General features: G+C 39.2%; 1 long non-coding RNA gene across 1 annotated transcript; it reads left to right on the top strand.

The window, feature by feature from the left end:
• The first annotated feature begins 8,016 nt into the window (after positions 1-8,016).
• Positions 8,017-9,551, top strand: LOC110719079. The gene is made up of 2 exons (XR_002511020.1): positions 8,017-8,642; positions 8,985-9,551. It is a non-coding gene; the product is annotated as an uncharacterized LOC110719079 (long non-coding RNA).
• The last annotated feature ends 9,658 nt before the right edge of the window (positions 9,552-19,209 follow it).

The raw sequence follows: 19,209 nt of genomic DNA, 5'->3' as shown, positions 1-19,209 counted from the left end.
AGCCCCATCCAACTACACTACTATTGGACCCATATCATGGACCAACCAACCTGGATTGGTTGTTTTTTTAAAATAAGTTTTCAAAAATAGAGAGAAGAGAAAAGAAATTAAAACTTACCGCAACACTAGACTTTCCACACTTTCGCTTCATTCGATTATGATTCGACATGAAAGGTACTCATCACTGGGTTTGTTTTTGGGGAGACACAAATGGGTGTCTACACCACGCGTCTCTGAGCAAAAGATCTTGTAAATAGGAGATCTTTGATGATATGTCCACGTGTCTCTGAACAAAAGAGCTTTTGAATGATATGCCCACGCGTCTCTGGAGCAAAAGAGCTTGATGGAAATGTTCACGCGTCTCTGAATAAAAGAGCTTGAATGATATGCCCACGCGTCTCTGGAGCAAAGAGCTTTGATGGAGATGTTTACGGGTCTCTGAACAATAGAGCTTCGGTATTTGAATGTTTGTTGCGATAATATTCTAAAGAAAAATTTCTGAAGACTAACTTTTGTCGATCTCTAAAGCTCGCCTGAACGTTTCTTCTGCTAAAACCAGTATGTCGGCGTTTCCGTGATGAGCCAATTCTTAGGCGCTTCAAGCTAAGTGAGACGATCTTTCATCAGGTCGACCACTTATTGTGATTGTAATCAAACTGACTACTTAATCATGTCAAATTCCTTATAAGGGCTAACTGGCATACCAAGGAACCCGAAATTGCTGTATGAGGTCGAAATCACCTTTCTGAGAGGCTTCGGGCTCTGGAGCTGCTGAAATATCTCTGGCGCCAAGAATTGACTCTGTCGCCGAACGCTGTGATAGGGTCTTCCCTATTCTGCTGCACCTGTATTTATTTTAACTATAGAAATTTGCCAATCTCTTTAATAATCTCAAGGTTGACCTAAGGTTTATCATTACTTGACTTTATCGACTTGACACGACTCAAGGTATAAACTTGACTCGATATGATTGACTGACTCGAGGTTGACTCGACTCGAAGTGAAATGACACATGTGTTAGACTCAAATCAAGGTGATATGACACGACATGACTCAATGTGTACATGACTCGTGTGTGCATTGTAATGTAATCGTGCGACTCGAAAAATGCAAAAAAGCAAAAATTTTCCGTCATTTTTGTGGATCTTTCTCCCGAAAAAGAAAGACGCGAAAGAGAATCAAAGTGTTTGAAGGTGCATGTTGAATGAGCTTAGTCAAATGTCATTTGATACTATCTCTCAAGGTGCAAGGATTAATCCATCCTAGGCTATCTCAACTGTTGACTCCATGATGAAAGTATTTGGGTAAATTAGGCACGGAGGCTAAGCACTTCATACTTTGATGTAATGACAATTATGGTTGATGAGTGTTGTTGACAAGGCATGCTTCAGCGTTGTGTTAAGATTTCATGACAAAGGGTTCCTAAGGGAAGTATATTTAGTCATGTATCTGTGCGGTGTGTGAAAGTGATACTAAAGTTAGGCTGCAAAGGCTAAGTATGTGGGAAAATATTATTTCAAGAAGAGTCAAATGATGGTGACTCTTTTAGCTAGGTAAGCAAATGATGTAGGGATCAAGCCCCCAAGTCTAGCTCTAAATGAAAAGGGATGAGCATAGGAAATTCCTTGATATGATCATGGTGTAAGTGTGTGAATGTGAACACGAATTCATTTTTATTACGGCCGCACCTCGATGTGAGGTTGCTTACGTATCCGTTAGGAATCAGGCTGAACGTAGCTCTAGCCGAACCTCGCACAAGTGTGTATACCTCAAAAAGGTCTTTTAAGGGTTGTAACGTGGTTAGGCTAAAGGTTATAGAAGAAGGGGATAAAGGCTCAAAACCCTAGATAAGCCCCCAAGGTGTGCAACCTCGCTTTTGAATCTTTGTATTTTTATGCTTGAGGTTTTTTAGCTCTTTTTGCTTTAGCATTTATTTCATTTTTGCAAGTGTGGGAAATCCCAATCATGCGGTCTATCACTCACTTGGCATTTATGTTTCTTAGGCACGGTACCGAGCACTCGATAAGACGCAATCTGAGACGTGTTCTTATCAAAGACATTTTCATATCGAAGACATTGGAACACTTGCCCTTTTGTACACTTTTATTTATTTATTTTTGCTTATTTTTGCTATTTTAATCTTTTGAAGTCACTCAAGATTTTTAGAATTGCATAAATTGCACACCATCCCATCCCAAGGTTAGGTAGATGTAGGTTGAAAAAAGAAAGGTCTATCGTTAGACGAGGCTCAAAGTGGTTTATGAAGAAAGGATTGCATATTTGAAAGGTGAAAGGAGATATGATGTGGCTACAAGGGGTGCCTTAAATCATTGGTATACCTTGTGCTTAATTCGACATGGATTTTTTTTTTATGCAATGCAATGTGATGATCATATGTAAGAGAATAAATGCTCATTTTATTAAAGGAAAAAAATCTACAAAATTCATCTAAGGGAAAAGAAAAAGGTGCCTATGCTAGACTTATTGGGGAAAGGAAAAAATAAAAAAGAAATAGAAAAAAAAGGTCACGAAATCTTGTCGTTGAAGCTCGCCTCTTGTCTTGTATTGTTTGCTTTATCATCACTCGCTCTTCTTGTTAATTGGAGGCATGGGAAGCTTGTTATTATCAATCAAATGTTGGATAGCCTCCTTTAGCTTCCAACAGCTCTCAGTAGCATGACCCCTACCTTGATGGTACTTGCAATGTTCGTTTGGATTACAACTAGGCAATCTTTTCTTAAGTGGGGATCTTGAATAGGTCCAATGGGAGTAATGAGTCCTTTGGCATGGAGTCAATCGAAAGCATCGTCGTAGCTAACTCCAATAGGGGTAAATTCCTTTTTCGGTTGCTTTCGATTACCCATGGCTAGGATCTCACTAAGGTCGAAAGTACCAACACTATTACTGGAGTAGGTGTTTTCAGAAGAAGAAGCATAGTCGTTCTTTTTCCCTTTACAGCCACTGTTACTATTGTTACTAATCTTGACCTTCTTGTCGCGCGGAGGAACATGAAGGAGACTTGAATCAATGGAGTCTTGAACACGATCCCTGAGGGCGAGACACTTTTCGATAGTGTGACCGCGACCTCTATGGTATCGACAATAGGAATTTGGATCGCAATTAGGAAAACTTTTTTCAGGTGGAGGGTCTTGACCTTGATCGTGAAGACAGTCAAAAGCTTCATTGTAGGTCATTCCTATTGGTGTGTATTCTTCAATGGTCCGTTTTGCTTGTGGTTTAGGAGCATTGAGTTCTTCATTAAACCCTTGGCGAGAATTTTGTTCGATGGCCATCACCCGATTTGGTAATCCTTCTACCACATTCAAGAGCATGGCAACGACGTCTTGAAATTTTTGAACGTCCTCTTTTAGACTTGATGAGTCTTCCCTGGTATTATCTAAGAAAAGACTTTCATCCTCCCCAATCATGGTCACTTCATCGAGAGAGGTTATATAAGCTGTCTCGATCATGGGATCTCCTACAAGTGTTATGAGAAGTGATGGATCGAAGGATGTTTGATCTTCTTCAATGGCTAGAATCTCGGAAATTTCATTGTTATCGATCAGATCTTAAATTGCTTCTTTGAGTTTCCAACACTCCTTAGTTTTGTGACCCTTTCCTTGATGATATTTGCAGTGCTTATTAGGGTCCCACTTAGGTGGCCTAGCTTCTGGAACTGGATCTTTGATGGGCCTTATGGGCATGACTAGTCCTTTGTGATGTAACTTCTCGAAAGCTGTTTCATAACTCATACCAAGTGGAGTGAACACCCTCTTTGATCTTTGGATTTGTGTTTTAGAGGCGTTCGTGGCATGTACTTCATTAATGGGAGAGGAAGAAGAAGGATGGTCGTTCTTCTTTCCTCTCGTACCATTATCTTATAGAAGGTCATCTTCAATGTCAATGCCTATGTTATACACAGCCTTGAAAGAATTTAAATTGTGTAGGTACTTTAAGTGTTTTGAATACTTCCCTTGGAGATTCTTCATAAACATCCTCACAAATTCTTTTTCAGTAGGAGCCTTGACCATATTAGCGGAAGTTTCCCTCCATTTGTTGAAGAAAGAAGTGAACCCTTCGTTTCCTTTTTGTTTTAACATCTCAAGTTGTATGTGGTCTGTTTCGTCTTGGATGTTGCACTTATATCTATCTATGAAAGCGTTTGTTATCGACTCCCAACAAGAAGTTTTTTCTTTCTCGAGAGAAAAGAACCATTGTTGACAAACGGTTTCGAGATATAGTGGGAATAGAGAGGGGAAAACCTTCTTATCGATACCCTTAATGTTCATTATGGTTTCAAAAGCTCTTAGATGGAAGTAAGGTTATCTGTTGCCTTGAATTTAGGGATGTCAGTGGCGTTGAACTTATGCGGAAGAAGTTCCTTGTCCAGTGAGACCCCTTGTGAACTCATGCCTTAAAATTTATAGTCACTAGATAGCTTGCTTAGACTTTCTTGCATGAGGTCCATCTGTTGTTGCTTCACGGGATCATTGATCTTGAGTGTGAGTAGCTTCAGTGTCTCAGTCACGGTAACCAATTGGTTCCTAAGCTCATTGACTTCTTCTTGACTTTCCATTATTTTAGCCTTCCTCATTGGATGAATCGGTTTATCAAAAAGTGAGACTTGAACAAAGAGGTTGTCCTTAATTAATCGCCCTCTCTCCTCGACCAAGTACTATGGAAAAGGAATTTGGGGATATTCATTGTTAATTATTTGACTCAAACTCTATTCAATCATGCAATGAATGGAGGAAGTGAAGGAAGATTGGAATAGAATGTGAATAAAAAAGATGTAGATAGAGGGATATGAAGAATTAGGAATATAATGTACCCCCCAACTCAAATGACGGAAAAGACCGACTCATGCATGGACCTAAGACATGGTCATGGTGATGTACTCGAAGTGTGTGCTAAGACTAGTGAGTGTAGGTGACATGTTAAGACTCGTGTTATGACCATGTGGCTAGACTATGTGACTAGACTCAATTAACGACTTGACAAGGTGTTATTGACAGCGAAAATTAACCGAATTAATTAGCGAACTGGTTAATTAGACTCTAGGTGATGACTCAATCAATAATCCGAACTGTCGGCCAAACGACAGGACTGGCGTCGCACTGTGTAGCTTGGCGCCAGACAACAGAGCTGTCGCCAGGTGCCATACTCCACAGTGTGGCGCTATAGCTCAGACTTTGGTGCCAATATTGAAGCTTCAATCGCCATGATTTGGTAAATTCAACATCTCGGATGTACCCTTTGTTGCACAGAGCGTTCAATCAGGTAGATGGAGCATGAATTCCCAGAGGGTTATGTCCATATGTAGAACACATATGGGTTTAAGAAAAGTGAGAAAAAATTCAATCAGGAAGTAGGATCGAGCAAACAATACGAAAAACCGGTCGACATTAGAACGTATATTTCTGGCTCGGTATTGGGGGAAATTGGAGCCAGCAATCAGAGACTGGCGCTAGTTTTTAACTGTAGCGCCTGGCGCTAATGCTGGCATCTGGCACTACAGCTAAAATTTTGGCGCCAAGCTTTGGCCTCTGGCGCAACTTCCCACATGCCTCAGCAGCTGTATGTGCTCGATAAAATTTTTCAGTTTCGCGCGGTGTTATTTCGGTCCTAGTTGTGAAACATATTTCTCAAATTTCCAACGTGTAAAATCCTTTGTTTTTAACTCATTACGGATGGTCTTTCCAATGAGATCTTTTTTATGCATATGACAATGGTGTTAATCAAAATTACGCACATGAAATACTTAGAACGTTTCGAGTCTCATCCACTCATTCTAAATCATTGCCGAAACAAATTCAGGAATTAAAATAGAAATCCTCCCCAGTGGAGTCGCCAAAAACTGTAGGGAATAAATTTAAGCGTTAAACCCCTAGCTTGAACCCCACTGTGATCATACACTAAAGTACGGTGGTGTCCAAAAGGGAAGAAGATAGAGCAAAAGAGTCGCCAACAAGTTTTAGGAACTTGTAAACCGTTCACAGGGTGAAGGTTACATCCCTTAACGATCCAAGAGATCGTCAACTCCATAAGGTCTTGAACCAAATAAGGGTTCGGGGATGAAGGTACAAATCCAACCTAAAAGATATTGAACCTTTCCTAATAATAGGCCTCTACTTTATTCTGATCGTATTCATGTGCGCTTTTTGACTAACATGCAATCAATAGGATTAACCCTAAACCTGTTTATCTATGTTGGTTGAAAATTAATGCACAAATAAATCTATTATTGGCGATCACTTGAATTATAATCATAATTAACCCTAACAAGATTATCAATTATCTTATTAAGCGTGATTACAAATACAAATTCCCTTAAACATGCAAAAAAAGGTGTGATCAAGCAATAACAATAAAATATACCAAGCAACATAATAAATTATCAAAATAATAATCATCAAAATAATAATAATATTCATAATCATCATAAATTGTAACAATTATAATCATAAAATCATAATCATAATTCATAATTAAAATAATCATATCAACATTAAAGCATAATAATAGCAAGATCCTAGGCATGATACTAACAAGATTAATAACAAACCCTAGCATATCACTAAACAATAAAAATCAAATCTTTAACCCTAACATGATACTAACAATCATAAATATTAGGAAGAACATAGGAAGAATCATGACAATCATATTTAATATTAAAATTACCCTAGACATGATACTGGGAATATCATAATAACAATCTAAGCATTATTTCTACATCATAACATCAATAAAAACCATTAAAGCATTTATTTTGATGCCTCGTACCTCTTTCTAATAACAAAATGCACGTGTTAGTAACTTCAAGGAAAATAATAAACAAACAATCAAATTAAATAATTGAAGAGAGATTTGGGACCAAACCCTCAGAAATTAAACCATTCACGTCTAGGGCGAAGGCAAATTCGAATATGGCTAGGTGTTTCTAGATCTTGCGAATGCGGAATTTTGTATGTAAAAGTTAGTTTAAAGAGAAAAAGAAAGATGAATTGATTAGGGAAATCTTAAGGAGAATTAGAGAATGATTATAGAGAATGAAAGAGAATTGAAAACTGATTGTAGGTGAATGAAAACGGAGTTTTTACGTCATTATTTATAGAGAAATCAGCCAAAAAGATAATTTTACAAAACAGACGCTTGGCGCAACCGAAACAGAGCTGGCGCCAACCTTGGCTAATTGGCACCAGGCGCCAACACTAGCGCCAGGCGCCAGGCCTAGTTCCAGGCGCCAACGCCTGGTGTCATATGCTAGTCCTCTTTTTGACGCGTTTTTGAAAATCAGATAAGTTTGCCGTACTGGAGGATAAAATCAGATCTTTTCCTCGAAAATGCTTTTTGATTTTAATTAAAACTGTGAAAAGTCAACAAAAGTCAATTTATCAATGCAAATTGAATTAGGAATGAAAAGAACCTTCTAAAAGAATCTAGAAGACTAAAACCATGCCTAACTAATTGCATTAGGAATGATAAATCATATTAGGCCCTCCTCTAGATCATTGGGCCGTACATAAGGTTCTAACCGGGCCCAGTTTAGTAAATTGACCATAACTTTCTCAATATTCATCGAAATTGGGCTTATAATATATCGTTGGAAAGGTATTGTCATGCCCCATCCAACTAAACCATTATTGGACCCATATCATGGACCAACCAAACAATATTGGCTGTTTTCTTAAAATAAGTTTTCAAAAACAGAGAGAAGAGAAAAAAAATTAAAACTATGCGCAACACTAGACTTTCCACACTTTCGCTTCATTCGATTATGATTCGACGTGAAAGGTACTCATCACTGGGTTTGGTTTTGGGAAGACATATTTGGGTGTCTACAGTCTCATACCCTTCTTATCATATATTTTATCTCTTTTTTCCCTCTTAATTATTTTCCATTAATTAATTCCCCAACTACTCGTTTTCCTGTACTCCTTCTCTTTTGGCTTCTTTTATTTTAGCTTTTGAGAATCTAAGACATTATTAGTTAAATATTTATATGATGCCTACAATTAAATTACTGTAATAGAGGTACAATAATAAAATCACACACATACATATATATACATATTATGAAAGACAAATGGAAAAAAAAGATTAAAATATAAATTTGAGTGGTTCAAAAAAGGTCTGTCATTAAATTAAAAAGCTAGAATCTTGTTCTTCAAAATATGACCACATGCAATAAGTACTACAGCAAAATAAGGACACACACAACCAATTACAATAATGGAATCTCCTAAAAAATGGACTTGCAGTATTTTAAAACAACAAAACACCAACACCAACTGCACTATTGGCCAAAATTAAACACTTAAACAACAAGTTTTCAATCCTGGCAGCTTGTTAATTAGTTGGTTGAGATGGAATTTGGGCTTCACTTAGGACAATTGGTGGTGTATATTCAGAGCCACTGAAGGAAACTTGGCCCCCATCTCCATACAAAATACCAACCCCAAGTGGTGCTCCTCTTCCCTTCTTTCCTCTCCCTTTGGTTGTTGCTGCTCTTGCTTCCATCCATGGCATTGTGGTAGACCCATCACCAGTGCTAGAAGAGTGTTGTGATCTTCCTTTCCCTTTTCTAGTTTGGTTAGCATAGTCTAATGGGGTTTGAACATTGTTTTGAATCAGATCTGGTATACTTCTTCCTACTATGTTATTTCCTCATTTTTTTCCTTCCTCTTGCCCATGTTTTTGCACCTGCACTTGAACCATTTTCCTAGGAGGAACATAATATGATATTACTTGTGTAAGTAAGCATATTATGAATATATTAAGGTTAAAAAAATACACTATATATACATATATATTACTTTTCCTTACCCAATTAGGTTGGGCAGGTTATGGACATTTATTTTTGTAATGTCCAGGTTCTCTATGATTTAAGCACTTGTTTGGCATCCCCTTTCTGTTGTATTTATTATTCTCCTTAATAGGCTCATCTACATCTTTTATTCTGACAGTTTTCCTTTTTCCAGGACCTTTGTTGATGATGTCAGGTGGCAACACTAAACCTTCTCCTTCTTGATTCCAAAATGTACTCCCTAGAACTGGTTGCAACAGATTATGATATGTTTTCTCATAAGTTGCAGCGTTATACCAATGTGCTAAGTAATCTTCAGGTTGGTGTTTCGTGTATAATATTGCACTCATAGCATGAGCACATGGTATGCCTGTTAAATCCCAAGATCTACAACTGCAAGTTCTTTTTTGAAGGTTAACAGCATGACCAACTCCTCTGTGGATTACTTCAAACCCTGTTTGAGAGTCTTCACCATTCCATCTACAGTCACATTTATTCTGCTCATCATAAGACTCCTGTAACTTTTGACTAATCCTAGGTGCAATTCCAGCAACAAATGTGTTCACGAGACTTTTTTTTTTTTTTTTGCCCTCATTCTTTCCATTAATGTAAGCCTAATATCCTCTAGCATAGTTACTATGGGTTTATACCTAGCTAGAAGAATAAAAGTATTAAAGGTTTCTGCGATGTTATTGTCAACTACATCACAAGAAGAGTGAATTTTGAATTTAGACTTGCAAAATGTTTCGGTGTTTCTTGCTCTAAAATCCAAATGTGCTTGTTTTGACATTACCTTCAATTTTGCCAAATAAGCTTCGTACTCACCAGGGCTAGTTGATTTAACACATTTCCAAAATTGTTTATCCAATTGCTTACCCTTGTGATTCTTCCTCCAATTAGTGTATATGTGTTGCACATTGTCTATGTTCTATATTCGGACAAATGTTGTGTATTGCATTCACCAGCCCCTGAAAATGAGAATGAGTTTAAGTTATAGATCATACATTATCATAACAAAAAAAAAGAGAAGTCATATTTACATACCTTTCGTTGGTCAGAAATTACTGTACAACCATCACCTTCTTCCATTTTCAAATCCTCATATATTAGCTTCAAGAAACATTCCCAAGTACTAGTAGTTTTCCTCTCAACCAGATCCCACCCAACATGGAACATATGGTTATTTCCATCTCTCCCAACTGCACAGAGTAATTGGCCACCACAAGCATGCTTTAAAAAACATCCATCAACTCCAATTGTAAGTCTACAAGTCTCTATAAAGCTCTTCTTCAATGCTGTAAAACACATATAGAACCTGAGAAACTGCTTTGGCTGTCCGGGCTCAGCTTCAACAATTTTCAAAACACATGTGGTTCCGAGTTTTGATTTCACCAATTCATTCAAGTATGGTTTTAAAATAACATATTGTTTATTCATCAAACTTTGTACAGCATTTAGAGCTCTTCCTTTTGATCTTTGACATTGTCTCAAGCCTACAACAATGTCATATCTTGCTCTCATATCAGCCTTGATCTCAACAACTTTAATAAGTGGATTTCTCAGTATTTTGTCTAAATATTCCTTAACTAACCAATTCACAGTTATAAGTCTATTTTCAAAGGTCCTGGTGCACCATTCATGAACTAGTTACTTGGACTTGATTTGCCACCCGGTATGGTCTTCGAGGTCAGGCCCAGAGGTGATTTCCCACCTACATTGTGCACAACCTACACTAATGGACTTTTTGTCATTTTTAAGGTAGACCAAGTCTTTGTGTTGTTGAATTGAATATGCAAGAATGACTTCTTTAAAAATTTCTCGTGAAGTGAATCTCAATCCAACAAATAACTCCACACTTTTCATGTTTATCTTCTCATTGAATGTAGGATAAGAAACCTTCTTTCTTCTCTTTTAAACATGAGTATCATTTCTATCTTCGTCTTTAGATGATGGTAGTGGATCCTCATTATCTAAATCTCTTTGATCAGATTCATACCCACCTTCAAAGGTTGTCTAATAGGCTGGCCATTTCCCACTCCCCCCTGCTAAATGTCCACTTTCACTTCCAGGTTGTATCTCCTCATTATCAACATTTTCTTCATTGACCCCTTCGACTTGTGGAATATTATCATCAAATTTATAATGAATCCTTTCGGTATCATTATCAGGCCATTTAGATGCTAATTGAACCCTTCTAGTTTCAAGCACCTCTTCTCTAGTTGCAATCATCTCATCATCATCATATTGTAACTCCTCGGCTAGAATTTCATCCCACTGAATTGAGTTCTCAGAATCATAATGATATTCCTCATTAACATCATTTCCACCCTCCTCATTAACCTGCCCCAAGTGTTCAATCACTTGTGTTCCACCAAGCTCTTTCACCTTACGATATTTGTTGCATTGTCCTTCTTCATCTAGGTATGCCTCTTTCAATTCTCTTGGATCCATCTTATAATTTTCATCTTCAGCCGAGTCATCATCAAAAGAGGATGAAGATATGGCATCATCTTCGAATATAGGTGAAACAGTATGTGGAACAACTTATGTCTCTACATCATGACGTATAGGGGAAATATCATTTGGGCTAATCTCAGTAGGGTGTTCACTTGTGGACCTATTTAGTTGCTTCTTACCACCTCTTGGCCTTAATTTTACCAAATTTTTCTCGAGTGATTAGCATTTGACAACAATTTATTCGTACTAGCAACCTCATGTCTATCATCATACATCTACATACAAAGATACAAGTATCAAAACCAAATTCATTCATCTCGTCAAGATTTCATGAACAACGTTAATTAACATTTTTGGTAATTAAATGTTTACAATATCTTAATCTTGGCAACATCAAAAAAATTAAACAATTTTTTTTTAAAAAAAAAACCCCATAAAAACAAAGTCAAATATCATATCTTTCAAATTGCACAACCTAAATAGCAAATTACACTCTAATTATTCAATTAATTTGATAATTATACCTATCAATTAAATTACTCATGTAATTTTATAATAATTACAAGATTTCACCTTTCTTAACTGTAAGTAAAAGTTTATGTGTCTTCAATTTGTTGACTTGGTGCTCTTTCTTGAAGAAATTTAATTGCTTTTTGTAGGCGTCACTCGAAGTGCGCCTACGTTAAAGCATGTTGTGAATATGCTTGGCACTCATAGGAAGTAGGAATTGACATTACGATTAGGGACAACGATTAGGGACAAATAAAGTAGGGAGTCGCCTACAAGTTTTTAAGGAACTTGTAAACCGTTCACGGATCATTATAAGGCAACCATGAAAAGGGAAAACGATAGGCAACAACAATTGACCCGTGAAGGTTACACCCCATTCATAATCCATGAGATTACTAACTCCAGATGGTTCGGAACCACGAAAGGAGGATCGGGGATGATGGTACGAAGTGAGTCATGGAGTCACATTTGCCCGTATTGGCCTCTACTCGATTCTTATAGTGAAAAGTGATTCCTGCGATCTCAAAGGCATACAAAAAAAATATTCAATTTGCTCCAAACTATTATTTAACTAAATTGGTTGAATATTAATGCACACATAATTCTAAAATATCGTGATCACTTGATTAAACAACAAGATTAAAAAGGAACCTAAACCGGTTGTCCAAATTATCTTATTAGTCGTGATTTCCAATTACATATTCCCTTTAAACATGCAATATAGTGATCAATAAAAATAATACAACAACATTAACATCAAAACCAATTTAACCACAATTCCAACAACATAAAATCGTTAGAAAAACAATAGGAATAAAAGGAGCATGATCCTTACTTTGATTCTGTTTGTTTGCAACTACAAAATAATTAACGAGTTAGTAACTTCAAGGAAATAATAAAACAATAATTAAATTAAATTAAATAAAGTAAGGTAGATTTGGGGCCAAACCCTCAAACAGTTCTACCTTTCACGCCTTGGCTTAAGGATAGAACCACGAGTAAAGTATGGACTCCTTTGAGTACTTGAAGAAGGAATTTTGAAGTAGAAAAGGGTAGGCTAGTGTTTAGGCTAAAGCATAGAAAAGATAAAATTAAATCAGAGAATTACTCGGTGCCCCGTACATCAGAAATGAGGGGGTATTTATAGGGAAAATGTGCTGAGGGAGCACACGGAACCCTAAAATGATAAAAACCCTAAAAAAGTATCCTGTGACACAGCAAACTGTATCGTGACACGGGAAATCCCACCGTCAGACGGCACACTTTCCCGTGTCACGGTACATTTTTGGTGTGACGCGGGAAATTTTCAGAAAACGGGATAAAAAACGCGTTAAGGGTTTACGCGGAAAAGACACGGAATGTCCCGTGTCATGGAAGACTTCCCGTGTCACGTGAAATCCCACCGTCAGACGGGAAGGATTCCCGTGACACGGTAGGTACCTGCCGTGGCGCGGGAAATTCCAGCCTGTTTTTCCGTCTAAATACATTTTTAACCCTAATTTTATTCGGCATTTTAAGTGTCGATTAATAATTTCGGGCCTTTTCTGACTTATTATTATTTGGGCTAAAATAAGAAAATAATTAAATAAAAATAAATAAAAGGTTTGGGCCAAAAATAAATAATAAAACAATAAAATAAAAAAGGTTTGGGCTAAAATTAAATAATAAGTTTGGGCTAAAACTATGCTTTTACCAAACATCAAGACTAATCCATGGACTATTCAAAAATATGGATTTAATCAAATACGAATTTTTAAGCACTCTCGGGATTAAATACTGAACCCGACTAATAGTGGCGGTGAAAGGTTGTTCATCATCGGGTTTGGTTTTGGAGAGACATTTTTAGATGTCTACAGAAGCACCCACTTTGACTGGGTTTGTAGAAACGTCAGTTTCGAAAATGATAGTCAAAGTAACCGATAGGGACGGAGAATGATTTAAGACGTTCTGCGATCCTAAATCACTCTATATACGCCGATACCTGCAGAAAAATGTTAGTTCTACAGATAAAAGAGTAAAAGGATAGAATACGTATCTGACACCAGTGTATTGGTGACAAACAGATTTGGCAGCTTCCTAAGCTTGAAGGAATCCACCGAGTGACATTTGTTGAAACGCTTTCCATGCTTAGGGAAAACCGACTGAAGAATTTGGTAGTTTTCTAAGCCTGAAGAAACCTACCGGATGACACTTTCCATGCTTGAGGAAAGTCGACGTATGAATTTTGTGTCATTCTATGCTTGAAGAATTTCACCGATAATGCCTTCCATACTTGAGGAAAGCCGACAAAGGAATTTGGCGGTTTTCTATACTTGAAGAAAAAATCCACCGATAACGTTTTCCATGCCAGAGGAAAGCCGACTTGGCGGTTTTCTATACTTGAAGAAAAAATCCACCGATAATGCTTTCCAAGCCTGAGGAAAGCCGACTTGGCGGTTTTCTATACTTGAAGAAAAATCCACCGTTAACGCTTTCCAAGTCCGAGGAAAGCCAACTTGGCGGTTTTCTATACTTGAAGAAAAATCCACCGATAATGCTTTCCAAGCCTGAGGAAAGCCGACTTGGCGGTTTTCTATACTTGAAGAAAAATCCACCGATAATGCTTTCCAAGCCTGAGGAAAGCTGATGATTGCTGAAATTTGTAAGTGTATGATGGTTGCTGAAATTTTTAAGTGTATGATGGTTCGATTATCCCCGAACGTGGGCCGCAGATGATTCACAATTTTAAGTCTATTATCCGAGCATATTAGGTGCTTAAAATTCCGAAAAATAGACTTTGATGCTTGCTAGGGGTAAAATGGTAATTTTAGTCCCCTTTAAGTATCAATTACAATTTTCCGCGTAATTCCAGCGAAAGTAACCGTCCAATTTATGCAAAAAAAAATCGTACAACCTTAGCCAAAATGTCAGAATATTCGCAAATAACTGTACAAAAACCGCCGTGTCACAAAAAACATTCCCGTGACACGGCAAGGGCCCCCCGTCACGCGGAGCTGCTTCCCGTGACACAGCAAAGGGGTCCCGTGTCGCGGGAATCAAGTGGCTGAAAAAACGGTCAAAAAAGCATCTTTGACCGGTCAAAGCTTGTGCACCACACAAAAATCTGACCGTTACGTGGGAACGGAGTCCGTTGCACGGGATTTTTATGTTTTAAATACCAAACACTTTCCCATTTTGCTCATTCTTTTCCTCGTCCGATTCTCATCCAAACAGCTAAATTTTTTTTGGTTTGTCGTGCCTCGTCGACTGCTCACCGGCGCTTGGTTTTTCTTCCCGTCAGCCGGCTTTCACCACCGTGTCGCGGCAGTTTGCTTCCTCCCTTTTTTTTCTGCAACTTGCTGCTGTTGTTATTCGCTGCTGCCTACTGCTGTTGATGTTGCTGTTTACCGCCTAAGGTTGCCGTCACAGTCACCGGAGCTCCGCCTCCTCTTAAGCTCACCGTGACACGGGACAGCCTCGCCGTGTCACGGCTTTATTTGACCGTGTCGCGGCGGTCTGCTGGTGGCCGAAGTTTTTTTTATTTTTTTTTTCGAGCTTTTGCTGCTCGATTTTCCACCGAATTCGCTCCAAATTTTTGCCATATTCCTCGTATTCGAACCTCTACAAGGATCTATGTAAGTTCTTCTTAATTTGTGTCTCAAATTTGCTTCAAGTAAGTAATTTCCTGAAAAACCCTTAAAAATCAATTTGGGGATTTTTGATTTTGAGGTTTTATGTTGAAATTCTTGCCATGATTTTACTTATATATGTATGTATATGTGTTTGTGAGAAATTTGAGACAAAAAAAATTGCATGATTTGATGGAGAATAGAGCAAATCACCATTTTTGGGTACTACTTTGTGAATGATGTTCATGTTACTTCTTTGTACTTGAAATGGTGGTAAACCTTGTGAAATATTTCATGATGTGTTGATTCATTGTTTTTGTGAAACTTCGAAACATATTTTGTGTATGTACTATATTGTCATGGAGAACATAGTATCATGCGGCTAGGAGAACTGTAGTATTAGTTTGTCATGGAGAAACTAAATACCATAATTTTGCCAATTTTTAGCCTGGAGGTAAGAATTTAGCGTATAATTCGATAAATAACTAAATAACTTATGAAATGATTCCAAGTATTTAGATCTTTATTTTTAAAAATGCAACTTGAATTAAATGTCCTAGGAAATGATGCTAAGCATTTAGATTTTTATAATAGCATGCCTGGGCGACGAGATTGCGATCTTTCTACCCACGGCCGGCGTCGGGCTTTTTGGGAGGACACTCCCACTATTCTTGAGGGTATGGACGACGATGCTTTAGAGTCCGAGCCTCGGGCATCCACGAGTAGAGGTAGGTGGGTTCCACCTCCGTGGACTCCAGACTAGTTGGTTTTCTGCCGTGAAAACCATGTTTCTCATCGCCCACTCTCCGACATAGTGGATGGCACGCTTCGCCACCATGGTTCTGGAGCCGGCGATTTAATCCCTCGACTTCACCAGATCATTACGAGGGATCTTGCTACGAACGCCCTATGGGAATCGGCTGGTTTAGTAGATTTCTATACGGCGGTTGTAGGGTTTCGCAGCCCCCGGGGTTGCAGTGCGATGGTCGTTCGCGCATTGTTAGAGTATTTCAGGGATACTACCAACACTTTTCATTTTGCTTGGGGGGAGATGACGGTGACCCCTCTAGACTTCAGTATGATTAGCGGGCTGCGCTTCACCGACCGGGCTGTAGCTTAGATGTCTGATCTGTTTTGGGGATCGGCTGAGGAACCTGATTTGCTAGGTCCGATCGTTCAGCACATCAGGACCCGACCAGTGTCTCGAGGTGGTCCTAGGAGCGGACGATCAGAGCTGGCTTCGGTTTTAGCTCGTGGTTTCGACATGGAGGATACGTCGGCTGAGCAGCGAGTGCGGATCTTCATCCTGATCCTGATCTCTATGACCCTTTCTCCTAATAGGAGTTCACGCGTACTCCTTTGCTACCTCCCCACTTTGGTCAGGATCCATGAGATAGGATCCTATAGCTGGGCCAGCCTTGGATACGCCGATCTTCTCTTATCGCTACGTCATGGCAGTCGGCAGCTGAATGACGAGTCTCCCATCACCGTCTATGGTCTGTGGAGAGTCGTAGAGGTGATGACCATTTCCCTTTTGTTTCACTTTAACTTGTTCGACTCATGTGCTAAAGATTACTTTTCATCGCAGCTATGGTTCTACGAGTACTTCCCAGGCTTGGCTCCTCGTCGGCGTCGTGGAGCGGTCCATGATTTCCCTGTCGGGGCCAGCTGGTGTGATCGAGGAGAGTCGCGGGTGGAGTCCGTCCCTGCACTGTGTGGGCTACTACGCCGAGGCACCTCTTTTGTTTGCGTAAGGATTAGTTTTGTTACCTGTTATTTTCCTTCTGACGTTGTTTCTGTTGTTTCACGCCAACTTTTTATGGTTTTCAGGTTGCCATTGATGTCCAATATCGTCCTTGGGCCGGGACGACTGATCTACCTGAGGCCTTGCGTCTTTCAGCGCACCGCACCATTTTGGTTGGTACCGGACTCTTTGTCTGGTATTTGGGGGAGCGAGTCATTCGTCAGCATAGCGGCGATCGCTTTGTGGTGCCCTCGTCTCCACTAGAGTCGATGCTGGACTCACGCTTGATCAGAGAGTTGATAAACAGGGGAGAGCGCTATACTTTTCCATGGTAAGAGCTTGTACACATGGAGAGTGACTATGCACGGGACTTGCTTCCCTCTCTGGCTCCTCCACCCCGTCTTCCTGAGGTATGATTTCTTTTGAGGATCTTCGTTACTAGTTTCTGTTTTAAATAGTCGAATAACTTGATTATTCGATCATTTTTTTAGACGACTATTCGCCCTGTGGGGAGGATCGAGATTCCTTCTCAGTTTGTTCGCTATCCAGGGCCGATTGGTATTACCGAGGACCATATTGCTGACGCGCTCGAGGGTTACAGACAGGCGCAGGAGTCTCTGCCCAAGGTCTTTGAGCCGGTAAGTTTTTTTGATGCATTATTCATCCTTTTAACACCGCTTGTTACTGACTTTTCTTTGCTTTATCCTCTGCCTAACCGCCCGGAGATGATGGGACTCATGAAGCTGGTTGACGCCCTGAAGTATTGCATCATCAAGCTTCGGCGTGGTGCGAGTTGTCGGAGCTCTAGCGACGTTCTTGAGGTATCATTCATTTTTTTTTACTTCTACCATTTGTTTTATTTTGCACTGTTGACACCTTTTGATTTTGTATCTTTCAGGAGCAACGGAGTTCCTGCTCGCGCTCGAGGCACAGAGGCTCGGACGAGAAGGAGCTTGGTCGTGGTAGACGATCTCCTGAGATTCACCGGCGTTCTCATTCTCAGCGAGAGCCTCAGACTACTCAGCCGTTTTAGGAGGCTCAGTGGCAGCAGCCTCAGTCTTCCCAGCGCTTTTCGGGCCAGAGTCCGGGGCAGCGTCAGTCGTTTTCACAGCCTCCACAGCCTGAACTTGGGTCTGTTTTGACTCCCTTGGATCCTGGTTCATTTTCAGCTCCATTGTCCGGGATTCCTACACCGGTGTCAGGCTTGTTCTCAGTTTCCGATGTATGGGACGATGCCTTCACCGACGATTCCTGTGTCTTTGAGCCAGTCTACACCGTTTTCCGGCTGGACGGGTTCTGCCTTAAGTTTAACTACCGTTGGGGTCACAGGGACTGGTAGGGACACTACTCCCCGTACTCGGATGATGGAGGGACTCTTTGGCTCACCGTTTCCAAATTCGCAGGGTGGAGATGATACTGATTCTAGCTCTAGAGACTTTTGACCGAGGGTTTTTATTTGTACATACTATGGTGACACTTGACATGTTTATTTATTATGACTCTTTTGTATATTATTCATAGTTTATGTATTTATTATTGTGTGTTAGTGTGTGCTTGAAACTCATTGTGTGTGATCGTGTATTTATTAATGACACGACAAAAAAATTAAGTGGATTAATGGAGGGTACCGACCTTCCCCAAAAGAAAAAGAAATAAAAAGACAAGCAAAAATAAATAAAATGATAAAGAAATAAAATATTAAAGTGATGAATAAATAAATAAATAAATAAAATTACCTTCCAAAAGAAAAGGAAATAAAAAGACAAGCAAAAATAAATAAAATGATAAAGAAATAAATTATTAAAGTGATGAATAAATAAATAAAGATAATAAAAATAATAATAGAGATAAAAAAGTTGAGAATTTTATTAGAAATAAAACTCTCATAAAACTGAAAGATAAACGGTGAAGATAAAATACTATAAAAAATCCGGATAGATACGGGAAAAGATGTAAAAAGAAAACGCGTGAGGTGTCGTGACACGGCACTATACACTTTGTCACGGCAGAACTTGCCATGTCGCGGCAAAAGTTCCGGTGACACGGTGGAACTTCCCGTGTCACGGTACGCGTATTACTCA

This window comes from Chenopodium quinoa, unplaced genomic scaffold (genome assembly GCF_001683475.1).
Source record: "Chenopodium quinoa cultivar QQ74 unplaced genomic scaffold, ASM168347v1, whole genome shotgun sequence".
NCBI classification, from domain to species: Eukaryota; Viridiplantae; Streptophyta; class Magnoliopsida; order Caryophyllales; family Amaranthaceae; genus Chenopodium; species Chenopodium quinoa.
Note: the sequence above shows the minus strand (reverse complement) of the source record. Positions and strands in the feature narration are given on the sequence as shown.